Genomic DNA, 15,882 nt, shown 5'->3' with positions numbered 1-15,882 from the left:
TGATATAAACCGAATAGAAATGAATTACGCACGTATTTATAAATCAACCGAACAGCAGCGTCGTTAATTTGCTCCACTTATTTAAACAATCTCCTCTCCACTCTTTTTTTCTGACTCAACGAAGAATGAACAACCAACTACGTCGCCAAATTAATGCACATCTGTGTTGCGCTTATTAATGCAGGAGCCTTTTTATTAAACCTGACCAATTAATTTGTTCGATAACATTATACTTATACTAATTCACAATTTACAATAATAAAAAGGAAATCATTACCGTCAAATAAAAGTGCCCCTATTATCCACCAGTGATTCCAATCATGTCAAATAGTCAATTTTACCTGGTATAAGCACCCCTAAGCTAAACATAACTAAATGATGAATGAAAATGCTATTAAATTAGGTATTTATTACACGTATGGTAGGAACACTTAAATGAATAATGAAATGTGTGTGGTTCCACAACCTTTAATCACTTATAAAGTCATAAAGCCAAACTCAGATTTACAAGATAAATGCGAATGAAGGAGCAGAACTAATCGATGATTTAAATAAGCCGTTAAAGTAATTTCCTGAACCGTTACGGAAGTCATGTTATCACAATCGGTTGAAGTTTAAATGCATAAAAAGCTGTTTATGTGCCCTAATACGCGTACGTAACATGGAAAGGAACATATTTTTACCGGCAGTTTGTGTCATAATGATATTTCTCAAGAACGCCAAGTAGCGGTAACATTTTATCTACCCTCTTTAAACAAACTATATTTCACTGCGAACGCGTTATTTATTCGACATTGTAATAATTTTCCTTTCTTGTTGCAGGTGAGCGTTTTCTTCTTTACTGATCTAAAGTAAAACTCGCCAGTTGAACTGACAAAACAAGGTAAGTTTTTTTTTATATAAAAGCAAGGAGACAGCCATATATTTTCTTCAGAGGAACTGTAGAAATACATATAATGTCACCGTTGCTGGTATAATAAATGTTATAGAGCGCGATGTACCATATCAAATGAATTCCTTGGGGAAACCGTAGAAACAGCTACCTTGTTTTCCGGGTAAAACGATGTGGCTTATAGGCATCTCCCTATCGCTCTTCGTCCCGAAACTGCATTAAAAGTGTTTTGCTTATTTAAAATGCATACCCCCACGAAGGAAAAAAAAAACTAAATTAATATCATCGAGTACGTTCCAATTTTATCGCGCTTAGATGTAGATCATAAATTGAGTTCGTTACGTGCTTTTGTTTGTAATACGTACAGAAAGATATTTACGATATAGAAGGGAATATAAAAGTCGTATGAATGAAAAAGCCGATCGTAAAATACGATGGGATGACGGTTTAATATCCCATACGAAACGGTCAAGTACGTACGGGCCTTGTAAAAATTTAGAGCCGCCTTTAAGTACAAATCACAATTACAATTTTCGTAATAAAAGAATTTTTCGATAAGGCAAAAGAAAGAAGTCCGTACAAAGGCTTTTCATATATATACGAGAAAAAGGTATTTTACGACGTCATTTATGTGAATCCAATCACGAAACGTTTTATATGAAGATGTGTTCACTCATCTGTATTTTGATTATATATATTTTAAATTTTAAAAATCTTTGAAAATTTAATGAGTTTTCTCTTTATTTCTTGCAAAACGTCCCGAGCAAATCGGTCATGCGAGACCGGTATTATGTGGGTCATATTTTCCTGTTTATTCCTCCACAAAACGTAATTTTTCACGCATGATCTCAGATGTTTACCGTGATATTTATATTCGCATCGAAAAGCAGCGCTTTGTGGCAGTTACAGTACTATTTATCGATAAGTTTTTGAAACAAGAAAAGCTTACTCAGGTGCGGTTCTCATATTGTATGGTAGAACTTTTCCTTTAGTTTGCGCGCACGTCATCGGTCTATTATGAAATCTTCACTAAGTATGTTTACATAGCATCGGAAATGAATTTTATTACTATCAATTTCTTATTTGTCAATTGCTTTGATCTAATAATTAATGTAAAAATAGGTTCGAGTAGGGCTCTTGAGTCTACGATGGTAGGGATGATCAGATATGTCCCAAAGTTTATATTCCCACTTTACCCCCCCCCCCCCTCCCCAAACATGTCACATGTAAAATTTTACCCCCTGCGATCACCTGTAAGAGCGGTAGTATTTGGGGGAGGGGTAATTTTTTTTTACAAAAAAGGGCGGCTTCATAATTGTTTATACCATTTTGCACACGTGTACAAAATAACACAATTATGACGTTACTCTTTTTTATAAAAAAAATTGTGTAACCTCCCAATACTATCCTTTGAAATTTAGTTGTGCAGTCCCTCCTGGCTCGAAATTTCCTTCCCCATGAAATTTAATAAAAGTTATATATAATCTTATAAAACACGACTAGTTTCGACGTTTCAGTCATCTTCAGGTGAAAAAACTACTATCCTTATACTAATCGGTACAAGGATACTACGGTGGGGAGAAAGAAATTCAAAAACTAGGTAATACAGTGTTTATTAATGCAAAACGGGAAAAAAACGCGAAATTCAATACGAAAGTGATCCAAATTAATTCTGTTTTTAATTAACTCCTTCCTCAGATATCTCATTAACTCATTAACTTCATAACTCATTAAATCGTCAGTCATTAATTATGCTTACCCAATTAGGTGCGTTCAAATTTCACTATGCGGTAATCCAATAAATACCTAAGTAGATATCGCAACTTGCACTTTCACTTACTATTGGAACTATTGGAAACAAAAAGGGTTAATAATTAATTACATGCACTAAACTCTCAAAAAACATTAATTCGCCTTCATCTTCCAACTAATGACAGCTTTCGGAGGGTGCAAGAATAATTTTAATATCTTGTTGACGGTAACGACGGCTGAAACACCACCACTCTATAAATATGAAACACCACCACTCTATAAATATGAAACAATTACTTTAAATCCTACATAAAACAAATAAGTTCAGCGACCACAATCTTCTTTGTAACGAAGCCCAAATTTATATTGATTCCAAATACCCGGTGGTCTTCTACCGGGTGGTCACTATAATTTGTTACTTGTTCCAACATTTGCTAAAAAGAAAAATTCCAATATTAACTTAAATGAATTATTTGGGAGGCTCAGTAGCCTCGATCAATCCCCGAAAATTCCAAAGCCAATTTTGATTAAGATCTGAAATAAATCTTTAGCGCCATGGATTCGTATAAATACAATTTATGGACTGACAATGATAAAAGTTCTGAAACACAAGAAAAAAGTTAAAATAAAATCCCTGAAAGAAAGATGCATACAAAGCTTGTTTGGACATATTACCCCGCACACATGCGGTCGTTAATTATTAAAATAAGAAACCTTACAATTAATTCTTATTTATTAATTTTTTCTCAATAATCCAACTAATCTGGTCGTACAAGAGTTGCGATATAAAACGCACTAAACTTACAAAAAAAACGGTGACAGCTTCACAAAACTTTTTGCGTAATCAGACACACGCGTATTCACACCACTTAAGTGAACTTCCTTCTGCGCAGATTCATTATTAAAAAAATTACAAAGATCGTATTCAATTAAACAAATAGGACTGAACTCCCCGTAATTAAAAACGTAACAAGATGCATACGCGTTTCAACCGTCGCGAAACCAGCAACAGCAGCCCCGTTTTCATGGTGACTCTCGTATTTAAAGAAACACCACTTCCATTATCAAATAATCTCCTTTCTGATGAAATTTCAAATAACTCGCCAATCACTACGAACGCGCCAAACGTTTCCACCTTCCGCATTTTATCAAAATTGTACAATTACAGAAGCGAAGAAATTGAAACGGGAATTAAAACGAAAACTACGCAAATACAAACAATTCGAAAAGGAAAAACGAACACTGAGATACCAATTCGGGTAAAATAAACCAACTTTTTGTTTATTCGTACATAACCCTCCAGATTGAAATATTCATCATTATCGTTTGATAGCACGAAACGTGTGCCATTATTCATAAACAGCTGTTGTACACTGCACTTTTTCCTCTTCTATTAATTAAACTGATAATAATTAAACCATGTAGTAGTTTCCTTCCCAGTCCTGTCAAATGATATGTAAAATATTACATTGCGTTGATTGTTATGGTTACAAAAAGCTAGGTGTTTTAGAGCAAACGATGAGTATAGCATTAATTCCAATCGGTTTTCATTTTTCTGTCTTGACAGCTTCCGCTTGTGACCTGTGGTCTCGAATATTTCCTTTTTTTGTATAGACAGACGCGATATATTTTCTGTAAAAATGAAGCGATCAACGATAACCTTCGTGATGTGCTAATAGTCCCGAAACGAATTGACACGACGACGCCCAAAATCGCGCTCTGATGCCTCAAACAATAAATAGAAAGAAACAGCGTCGGTAACGAGACCGTGGCGTTAGTAATCAATTATCTGCTCTGATTATGTGTTGTATCTAAAGAACGTATCGAAAAAATCGCGAAAGGCCATTAGCAGTAAAGTGTGGGAAAAAACACTAACGCTATTGACGGCGTAGAGTTGTAGGATATTGGGTCTGTATATAGCAATCCCAAAACTCTCCCTTGAATTTATCCTCTGCGAACGATTTGTTGTTGGATCTGTCTGCGCTAGACAATTTTATTTTCTTTGTAATCGCGACGGCCCCTCTTGAATTCATATCAACTCGCCGGATTCTCCTTTTGGCGTTTTTTCTATTAGTTTTTTTAAAATTTCACAAGCATTAAATCACCGCAGTGCGTCTATCGATGTTATTAAAAATAAGTTAATTTCCGTTGTAAGCGTAAATGAGGTACTCGAGTAAATAAGAAAAAAACGATTTTCATTAGTTTGATGTATTGATTAAGGCGCGCTTGTATACCTTCCCCGCATAAATGATTTTAATTATGTAAGCGCGATGGCAGTTTGAGGTTGTGTGAAAAAAGCCCTATAATCTTAACTTTTCCACTTTCTTTTATATATGACCCATTTTTCTTACATGTCGCCAAGGCAAAGTGGTCATCAAGCGACCCTTTTACAGATTTGTTCCTAGTTGATAGTTTTAGTTCTCAAGAAAAACGGGCACGATAGACCGTAGATGATCCGATTGCGAACAGTTTTGTGTTAAAAATTGCCAAAGAGATTGATTTTTACTGAAGTTAATTTTACGAGGGATGGCTATGGACACGAAATGTTAATCTTTTGTTTTTTTGGCAATGCTTTCGCAGGCAATTTATAAGCGGAACTACGTGGGAACTTTAACTGATTTCCTCGAGATGTGGATAAACTCTCATAATACTTGCAGATTCGTTTACTAAAATATGCTCACAAACTGAGAGAATTTGTATAGACCAGAATGGATTCGTGAAGTTGGAGTGTGGGCTGGAACGGAATTAAGTTCCAAGTACCTCATAATTTTGTGCCCGTTTTGAGTTAATTTGTGCTGCTAATCAAAATGTTGTGCTCATCAGACTACTGAGTAATTCAACTTTTTCTGATGCCACTCCAACTCCAACTTCACGCTGTAGTGTCAACATGGATATGTTCAAAATTTTCTTTTACTATAATTTTGGGCTGATTTTGTCCTAATTTGTATTGCTAATTAAAATTGTGCTCATGAGGTTTATGAGTAATTGTAATTCAACTTTTTTTGATCTGATGACACCCCAACTTCATGCTGTGGTGTTAACTCATTTTGTGCTAATTTGTGCAGCTAATTAAAATTTTGTGCTCATCAGATTAATGGGTAGGAAATTCAACTTTTTAGCGCATTTCAAAAAAAAAATGCGCTATTGTGGCCACTTTGTCCGTCCGTCCGTCCGTCCGTCCGCTCGTTTTGAGACGCTACTGGTTTTTTATCTGAAGAGCTATTGTTCTACTTTTTTCGCTATTTGGTTCGTTATGGTGTCGAGTCTTGGACCAAGGAAGGATTTTTTTCTGTACCGCTTACAAAAAAAGTTATTGTAAAAAAAACAAAAAACCGTTTTTTACATGTTTCATAATTTTACACTTTTGCCGTTTATTAACGATCCTAGAGATCGTTTATAATTTTGCATTGCTGTCTGTCGTCTGCCTGTTGGTCTGTCCGTCTGTTCCTTTGTCTGTCTGTCCCTCTATCTGTCCGTGTGAACGTTAACTTTGTTTAGAAATGTCCGATCGCTTTTACATCTCCGTTAGTTATGAACTGAATTGCATGAAATTCAATATGGGCATAGATTTAGCCATATAATACGCAATCCCAAAAGTTGAGTCGAATCGATTCAAAATTCACAGTGCCCTTTTCGCATCTCGACTATTTATAAACCGAATTGCAAACTTTTTTAATTATAAAAGTATTTAAATGAAATTTGATACATAGCCACTTGGAATAAAAGCAAATTTAACGCCAGTTTCAAAATTTGGTTTTGCGCATGCGCAGTGCCAACTTTCTTATTCAGAAAAGCATTGAAATGAAACTCTTCTTATAAACTGAAATTGAAGTAGCACGTCAAAAATGGATTGCACATGTGCAACGCTATCTTTCATATTTGTGGCCGGATTTTTACAATTTTAACAAAAGTTGCATCTTACAAATAGGAAATAAATTCAAGTGGAAATGCGTTTTATGTAAATCGTTTACGATTACTTTTTAACTTGTTCTGATGGCACTCCAACTTAACGCTGAAGTGTCAAAATTGATATTTTCAAAATTGGCAACCCTGCTTAGGGGGTTGGCAGCAGGGGTGTACATTTTGAAGTACAAGATTTCTCCCTTCCAACCAAAATCGACGATTTTTGTGTTTCTTTCAAAAACTATTTCTGTACGAGTTATTCAATCTGTTTCGTTTTCGTTGGGCCACCCTCTATAATATTTTAAGTTTTGTAAGTTCAATGGTTGTTTAAATTTTAGAGACACTATTTGATAATCGATTAGTAATAATTATTTGAAAAATAATTTGCTTTGCGCGTTCTCGTGTTCCTGAAGTCACTCTATTTACTAAAACTGCTGAAAAAAAGGAAACAAAGAAACCATTTCTTAAGAATTCCGTCTGAAAAACATTTTTGTGTCCTTTGGCCACAATTCATTTGATATATGTGATACAATTCTAGCAAAAACACAAAAGTTTTTCGTGTAATGCATTTTACTCTGCGCGGATAATTAATGCGAGATTTTGTAGGGCATGCTACTACACTAATAGCAGATTAGTTATGTTAGTTGTATTATCATGGTATTCTAATGCTAGCTCTCACTGAAATGAATTGGTTTGTACAAACTATAACTTTCCTGCGACTCCTTTCCGAGATCAGCAGGTGGCCGGGGGGTGGAGGTTTTTACTCCGTAGTTCCTATCAAAATGGGGAACAATTTTGTGGTAGCCACTACGTTTTGACTACGTGGAGGGAACAATGACGGCGACGGTTTCATACCCTCGCGGTTACGACCCAATGACGTCGCGGCTGCATGGCAGTCACTGCGTTAGGTAGAACATTTACCCATTCTTTTTTCTGTCTTTTTTTCACAGCTGCGAATTATATTCCATTGCACTTTTCAAATGATGGCCACCATGAAATGACTAACACTATGATTTCTTTCAAAATGTTACATTTAATATAGCACTTTACCGTTTTCAGGTAACCAAAAAATGTCTGCAAATAAAATTTTTCTGTTGAAATAATCAAAGAGTATTATCTTCGAAAAAAAATCACTTAGTAGAAGTAACCATCTCACTGAACGCGGTTTTTGGGACTATCAATGCTGCTTGGGTAATAACCATCAATTGCTTGATGAGATGGTCGTCTATTTAATTGTAAATAGAATTGATTCAGTATTTAGAGGAAAATGAATAAAAGTAAAAAGAATTGCGTGGCGAAGTTTATTTCGCATCGGGTATTTTCGGAAATTTTGGCGGCTAATATTGGTCGCTCTTTTTACACTGGTCGTCCTGATAGGCTCAACTAATGAATGATGTCCATTTGGTTAGTATTCTGATTGGTTTGGGGGCAAGCGTTCTCCTGCCCCCCCCCCCCCTAAAAACATTAATGTGGAAGGATGTGTCAAATAACGACTTTTAGCATTGGAAATGCTTGTTTTGTGTATGGGTATATGGGTATATAAGTTACCAGTTTCGTCAAGCAGAAAAGAAGACAGTGGTGTCGCGGCAAGTGTTGATTGTACCGTACTCGGCCGCAATCCGTAGATTAAAGAAAAGTCGCGAATACTGTCGATACGGTACTTACTTTTAAGAGTCTTCTTTACATAAGCGCAACTTTTTTACACTATAGTGTATAGTTGCAAGAGACAACATGATATTCTTTCTTTGTCAACTCCTGTCTTGGTCCTTAGTTAGTTCCCGCCAACACTGAGCAGCGGCGCCACTTGATACACTCAAATTGTTGATTTACCGCCCGCCAAGATACAGACTTTATTTACAAAAAATATGATTTCAATTTTTGGGGTAATGTTTAGAAGTAACTTATCTAAAAAACTGTCGGTTTACTTTTTCCATAAATAGTCTTTATCGAGAGTAAAAAAATAAAACAGATTAGTGCAATAATCCGTGCAAAACATCTAATTTTTAAACAATCGGTATTCAGTTGCTATAAACTTTTTAAAAAAAAGTAATCCGAACATTTTGTAGATAAAGGTCTAAATTTATAAAATTGTTCTTAAAAAATTGTTTTTTTGAAAAACAACTTGAGTTTTTATGGCGGGCGCTCTTATGGAAATTTACATTGGGTGCAGTGGGTCTGGGTACAGAAGACTCTTAATAGTGTTAATTATAACCTAAAATTCTCGCACAACTCCTTTAATAGGATTACGAGCATGATATGATGAGGCTTATTATTCGGAAAGTGCACGTTTGTGTGGAGCAAGTGATCCTTGGTGAATAACGCTTATTTGTGTTTTACATATGGCACTTTACGGTTACCATTTCCAATGTGGGGGCTAGCTTCACAGACGTAATTCGAAGGTTACGTTTTCGGTCTTTTTCGAAGTAAGTCGAAGAATTATATAGAAAACTCTAGCTGAAAGTGAATTGCTAGCAATTGGTGATCAGTTCTTTAAATCGTAAAGATCCCTTTGTGACCGGTAATGTTTACACTCAAAATTATGGCACATAATATGTCAGCGCAATCATTTTAATAGTCTGCATTTTCGAAATCAATTTCCACGGGTATAGAGCGTGGAATGAAATTCCTCTATAAATTACCGACAAATGGCGGCTCCCTTTTCACCATTCCGGAATTTAGATTTAACACTTGCTTATACAATCGACTATACGGCCACCCACTTTGCTGATTGTTGGTCGTTAAGCTTTAACGCGCTAATAGTGCTCGTCATTTTCGTCACGTTTCTCCTTCAAATTAAAGGTTAAGGGTAATATACACATTCAAAATAATTCTTTTGCCCGTGCAATTTTAAAAATTCATACAAAAGACTGTAACAGATGTTGTCAGTCTAATCTACTTTCAAGCATATTACAAGTTTCTTTTTGAAAGGCGCCAGTAAATAAGAACACGAAAAAAGAAAATTAATGGAGCCTAAACGATCTTTTATTTTGTTTGTACGTTCTCGTCAAATACGAAACGTACCGCAAATGAAAATCTGCCCGAAGAAATAGGAAATCGAGCAATTAAACAGAAGCCTTGGGGAGCGAGCGAAAATGTATCCAGAACTAACATCGATTGTTTAAATATTTACACAAAGTATCAGTGATATTTAACACGACTCCGAATAAAGCCCCTAAGAACTTCATATATACACAAAAGGACGACGGGATAACTCTCGTTTTTCGATCTTGTATAAACAATCGCTTCTCTGGGATACCCGACACCGAAGCTTCCTCATTCTCTAAATTCGAATTTATCCTTTTAAACCCTTTAATATACGGATTCAGCCAGATTAAATATAATTGTTTAAGAGAATAGATTATTTTCCAAACTTTCGGGAACATGCCCGCGTTTTGTAAAGAGCTAAATTCCCCCATTTCTACGCATAGCTAGAGGAACGTATTCCAAATATGACGTGCCGCCCCTTTTGCATATAATATCGTTACTAACTTCTCCCACCGCGCGTATCCTTATTTTTACATTTTAAACTAACTTGGCAGGAAACATGGAGAAATGCAAAAATAATTAAAATCGGCGGTACCTTTCTCAAAACTAAAGCGTACACATATAATTTATGGTAGTCGTAATAAGTTTTGAGCTCGTGTAAATTAAAAGTAATTTACACTCGGAAGTTTAAAGCTACTGACATAACAGTATTTTCGCCCAGATGCGGGTAGGAAATCGGAAAATTCTTGTGGTTTTCAATGTATTACGGTTGCGCATTTCTAATTCTAAGTAATTTATATTAAATCTGAAATACGAAATTTCGTGAATTCCTTTGTACAGCCAGTAAGAAACATTCATCTAAATCTACAAATGGATTCAATACCTTGAAAAATTTCGAAGGGCTGTAACTTTTGAACTAGTAGCCCAATCTTGAAACTGTTTGAAATTATGGATTCTACGGGCCACATTCTATAAGAAAATTTTTTTCCGGGTCGATCTGAGACACAATTTCTCCGGAAAACACTTTTTCTTATTAATTTTGGTGCGTAGAATCTAAAACAATTCGTACTTTTTCGATCGGACTTCTCAATCAAAAGTTATGGCTAGAAACCAATTTCGAAAGAAAATTCAAAGGGCTGTAAGTTTTGAACTAGTGGCCCAATCTTGGAACTGTTTGAAATTATGGATTCTACGGGCCACATTCTATAAGAAAATTTTTTTCCGGGTCGATCTGAGACAATTTTTTTTTCGGGGCTCAAAAAAAGGCAGTGTATAACCTTCCTTTTTTTTTACCAAAAATCGACTACACCAAAATTTCTCGGGAAAACACTTTTTCTTATTAATTTTGGTGCGTAGAATCCAAAACAATTCGTACTTTTTCGATCAGACTTCTCAATCAAAAGTTATAGACTAGAAACCAATTTCGAAAGAAAATTCAAAGGGCTGTAACTTTTGAACTAGTAGCCCAATCTTGGAACTGTTTGAAATTATGGATTCTACAGGCCACATTCTATAAGAAAATTTTTTTTCCGGGTCGATCTGAGACAATTTTTTTTTCGGGGCTCAAAAAAAGGCAGTGTATAACCTTCCTTTTTTACCAAAAATCGACTGCACCAAAATTTCTCGGGAAAACACTTTTTCTTATTAATTTTGGTGCGTAGAATCCAAAACAATTCGTACTTTTTCGATCAGACTTCTCAATCAAAAGTTATAGACTAGAAACCAATTTCGAAAGAAAATTCAAAGGGCTGTAACTTTTGAACTAGTAGCCCAATCTTGGAACTGTTTGAAATTATGGATTCTACAGGCCCACATTCTATAAGAAAATTTTTTTCCGGGTCGATCTGAGACAATTTTTTTTGCGGGCCTCAAAAAAAGGCAGTGTATTACCTTCCTTTTTTACCAAAAATCGACTGCACCAAAATTTCTCGGGAAAACACTTTTTCTTATTAATTTTGGTGCGTAGAATCCAAAACAATTCGTACTTTTTCGATCAGACTTCTCAATCAAAAGTTATAGACTAGAAACCAATTTCGAAAGAAAATTCAAAGGGCTGTAACTTTTGAACTAGTAGCCCAATCTTGGAACTGTTTGAAATTATGGATTCTACAGGCCACATTCTATAAGAAAATTTTTTTTCCGGGTCGATCTGAGACAATTTTTTTTTTCGGGGCTCAAAAAAAGGCAGTGTATAACCTTCCTTTTTTATCAAAAATCGACTGCATCAAAATTTCTCGGGAAAACACTTTTTCTTATTAATTTTGGTGCGTAGAATCCAAAACAATTCGTACTTTTTCGATCGGACTTCTCAATCAAAAGTTATGGACTAGAAACCAATTTCGAAAGAAAATTCAAAGGGCTGTAACTTTTGAACTAGTAGCCCAATCTTGGAACTGTTTGAAATTATGGATTCTACAGGCCACATTCTATAAGAAAATTTTTTTTCCGGGTCAATCTGAGACAATTTTTTTTTCGGGGCTCAAAAAAAGGCAGTGTATAACCTTCCTTTTTTACCAAAAATCGACTGCACCAAAATTTCTCGGGAAAACACTTTTTCTTATTAATTTTGGTGCGTAGAATCCAAAACAATTCGTACTTTTTCGATCAGACTTCTCAATCAAAAGTTATAGACTAGAAACCAATTTCGAAAGAAAATTCAAAGGGCTGTAACTTTTGAACTAGTAGCCCAATCTTGGAACTGTTTGAAATTATGGATTCTACAGGCCACATTCTATAAGAAAATTTTTTTTCCGGGTCGATCTGAGACAATTTTTTTTTGGGCCTCAAAAAAAGGCAGTGTATAACCTTCCTTTTTTACCAAAAATCGACTGCACCAAAATTTCTCGGGAAAACACTTTTTCTTATTAATTTTGGTGCGTAGAATCCAAAACAATTCGTACTTTTTCGATCAGACTTCTCAATCAAAAGTTATAGACCAATTTCGAAAGAAAATTCAAAGGGCTGTAACTTTTGAACTAGTAGCCCAATCTTGGAACTGTTTGAAATTATGGATTCTACAGGCCACATTCTATAAGAAAATTTTTTTTCCGGGTCGATCTGAGACAATTTTTTTTTTCGGGGCTCAAAAAAAGGCAGTGTATAACCTTCCTTTTTTACCAAAAATCGACTGCACCAAAATTTCTCGGGAAAACACTTTTTCTTATTAATTTTGGTGCGTAGAATCCAAAACAATTCGTACTTTTTCGATCAGACTTCTCAATCAAAAGTTATGGACTAGAAACCAATTTCGAAAGAAAATTCAAAGGGCTGTAACTTTTGAACTAGTAGCCCAATCTTCGAACTGTTTGAAATTATGGATTCTACATAATTTTCCGTTTCCAGTTTACTTCACGTTATTATTTCAACCCTTTATCTACCAACAACTGAGAGCTCCAGTTAATAATAGCGGTGATTTAATAAAGGCAAATAAAAGAGAAACAGTACTGTAATTTTCGTAAATAGTATCGCATCTTCCTTAATTTTGAAAAATCACAAGGCGATTTGGCGCAGATGGCACACAATTGGAATAAGCGCAAGAGCGATACATATAGCGGTATCGTGTATCATAACCAGAACTACCTTTAAAGTAATAAAGATCGTGAATGGCATATATTTCAGCACTAAACGAAGAAGTATAAACCCTAACTTTTGTATTTCAAAGCACGAACTCCTTAAATTGGAGCAGAAACGCCGCAGGACCTCCTGATGCTCCTTCAAATATATAAATCTTTTACGAACCCAATTGATAATACAAAATCAAACTTTACGATGTTACAACAAACACACCTTTGGATAAAGTTTAAATGCCCGAAAAAAAAAAATTGGCGCGCGAGTGCGTGAACGCCCCCAATTCCCTCGAGTGCCAACGAAGGTAAAACCCTTTTATATCACGAGGGGTAATAATGTTATAGTACGATGCGCGCGTTATACACTTATTAAATTATAAATTTACTTAGCCCGTGGAGCAACGAAAATATTTTTAATTTTGACCCATTTTAAGGCAACGTCCCATTGATATTTAAATTTCCTCTCTTGCATCGACAAATACAATTAAGTTCGTATCGGCTGTCAAAAATAGAACTGATACGTATCTATTTAAGTAAGGGGTGTGCGATGAAATGTCAGAAACGATGACTTCAGTTTGACACGGGCTTTGAAAAGGCAATGTAATCGTCAAATGGAGAGCTAAGGGATTCGGGAATATTTAATGAGGTAAATGTCACGCGCACGCTTTTGCATTATACCAGGACAGTTACAGGGAAATTTATGTGCACTATACAAATACGTATTTGCTCTAAATCTATATTTGGCGATATTGCGCTGTAAAATCGATCGTAAAATGTTTAAGTGGCCAATGACAAAAATTTCGACGTTTACTGCCGGATGCTTGAAGTACGTTCGTGTGGGGTATGGTGGAATAAAGTTTAATTTGACACTAGCACGCGGTAGTCTCCGATCTGAGCGATGTATTAACTAAGGATATTTTGTACTACATAATTAATGGGCCATGCTCTACTCATATTTTAAGCACGCAACGAGTTTCAATGGACGGTTCAATGCAGTTTTCTTCAGATTTTAGATAGCAAATCCTGGTGGACATTGACAAACAATGGTAAACACTCTTAAAATCAATGCCTCGGTTAAAGTAAGGATTTTGTAACATGCAACAAATGAATAGAATGAAATAAATAGTAGCAAAAAACCGTTACAAATTGGCGCCCGAGCAGAGACGGTCCTAGCGGTTAGAGCCTACCCTTAGCCTCTTGGTAACCTAACGACCTCTAAAACCTCCCTTCTACACAACCTCCTGTTCGTCAAGACAACCTGTGTATGTTGGGTTGCCTACTTTCAGGAACACAGGGAGCTGTTCTGGGTAGCTCGATATCGGAGATCCAGGTCCACCACTATTTAATTAATTAAAGCTTGGTAGAATATCAGTAAAATAATGATTAGAAAATATATACACAACTTGACGAAATATTTACAATTGTACAGACACTAAGTTAAAATGGCTGAATGCGACCCAACTTGAAACGTTGACAGAACGGCTCCTTGACCTGCCTTATAGTTTTATTTATCTCTGTAATTTAACCCGGTTAGCATCCAGTACCGGCAGGTAGTTTCAGAGACAATTTCCATGCCGGACACCCTTAATTCACGGTAACTGGGAAGAACGCGGTATTACAACCGACACCTCTACTTTAATGGAGGGATAGATAAATTATTGTCAGAGCGCGATCTACAATTGCTACTCTAACGAGGGAAAATCTTTGTCAACTATAGATTATAGCAAATCTACAGAAATTATTTTAGCAATTCCAGGGTGTCCCATTTTTACGGTGCCAATAAATAACTGATTTTTTTAAATAGAACATCTTGCATGTGTTTACTCGTTTCAATGTTATTTGTTCAAAGTGCCATAACTATTGTTTTTGAAATGGAACTACCACTATTTTATTTCGCTATTCGATTGTCTTTTGTGTTCTCTTCAATTTTTATAATGGGTGTCCCCATAGTTTTTATGTTATTCTATTCAATATTCACAAAAATACCTATCCATTAATTAATTACATGTTTATAAATCAGAGTAGGCTGTTTTAATAAAAAACAAAAGAATACCAGAAAGTAAACAAATGCCCCAAATTAATTATTTGCTGCTACTTTCAATTTCGTAATAAAATGACATTAATTAAAAAGGTGAATTTCGAAAAAATGAACAATTTTTTTAGCTAAATGCGAAGGGCCGCAACTATATATCAAAAGAGCCGCATGTGCCTCGCGAGCCGCAGGTTTCCGATTCCTGGGGCCTCTAACACAAACTATACAATTGTAGGTTCATAGTAACGGGAGATCAAAAATGAGTTGCTGTCGAGTCGCCTTTGGAAGTTCAAATTAAATGCGATTTCCCATGTAAACAAAAATTCCGAAGGTGACTTGATAGCAACTTTTTTTGATCGCATGGTATAGTATACATCTCTAGCTTTCATGTAGAGAGGCTGATCGAATGTTATGAAACAAGTTTCTTGTGAATGGTCAGCAGTTCTCTTCCTCGCTTCTTCAATGGTGTTCAATGGCTATTGGGCTGTAATTTGTGACAGGGGTAGAAAAATAATTTTGCTGCCCTGGAAATTCAGGTCTTTGGTCACCATCTCCATAGACTTTTTAAACCATTTCCCGTATAACCACATGATGTGAGGTGGTGAGGGTAGTGCTTAACTTATTTCAGGTAAATTGTTAATTGCATGGCCACTTTCTCCGTCCGTTCGTCCGTCCGAGGCTTTAACTATTCCCACAGTTTTCAAGATATTTAGTTCGTTTTGTTTGCATTCGGTAGATAATAACGTTGGCAT

This window comes from Photinus pyralis, unplaced genomic scaffold (assembly GCF_008802855.1).
Source record: "Photinus pyralis isolate 1611_PpyrPB1 unplaced genomic scaffold, Ppyr1.3 Ppyr1.4_LG3b, whole genome shotgun sequence".
Lineage (NCBI taxonomy): Eukaryota > Metazoa > Arthropoda > Insecta > Coleoptera > Lampyridae > Photinus > Photinus pyralis.
Note: the sequence above shows the minus strand (reverse complement) of the source record.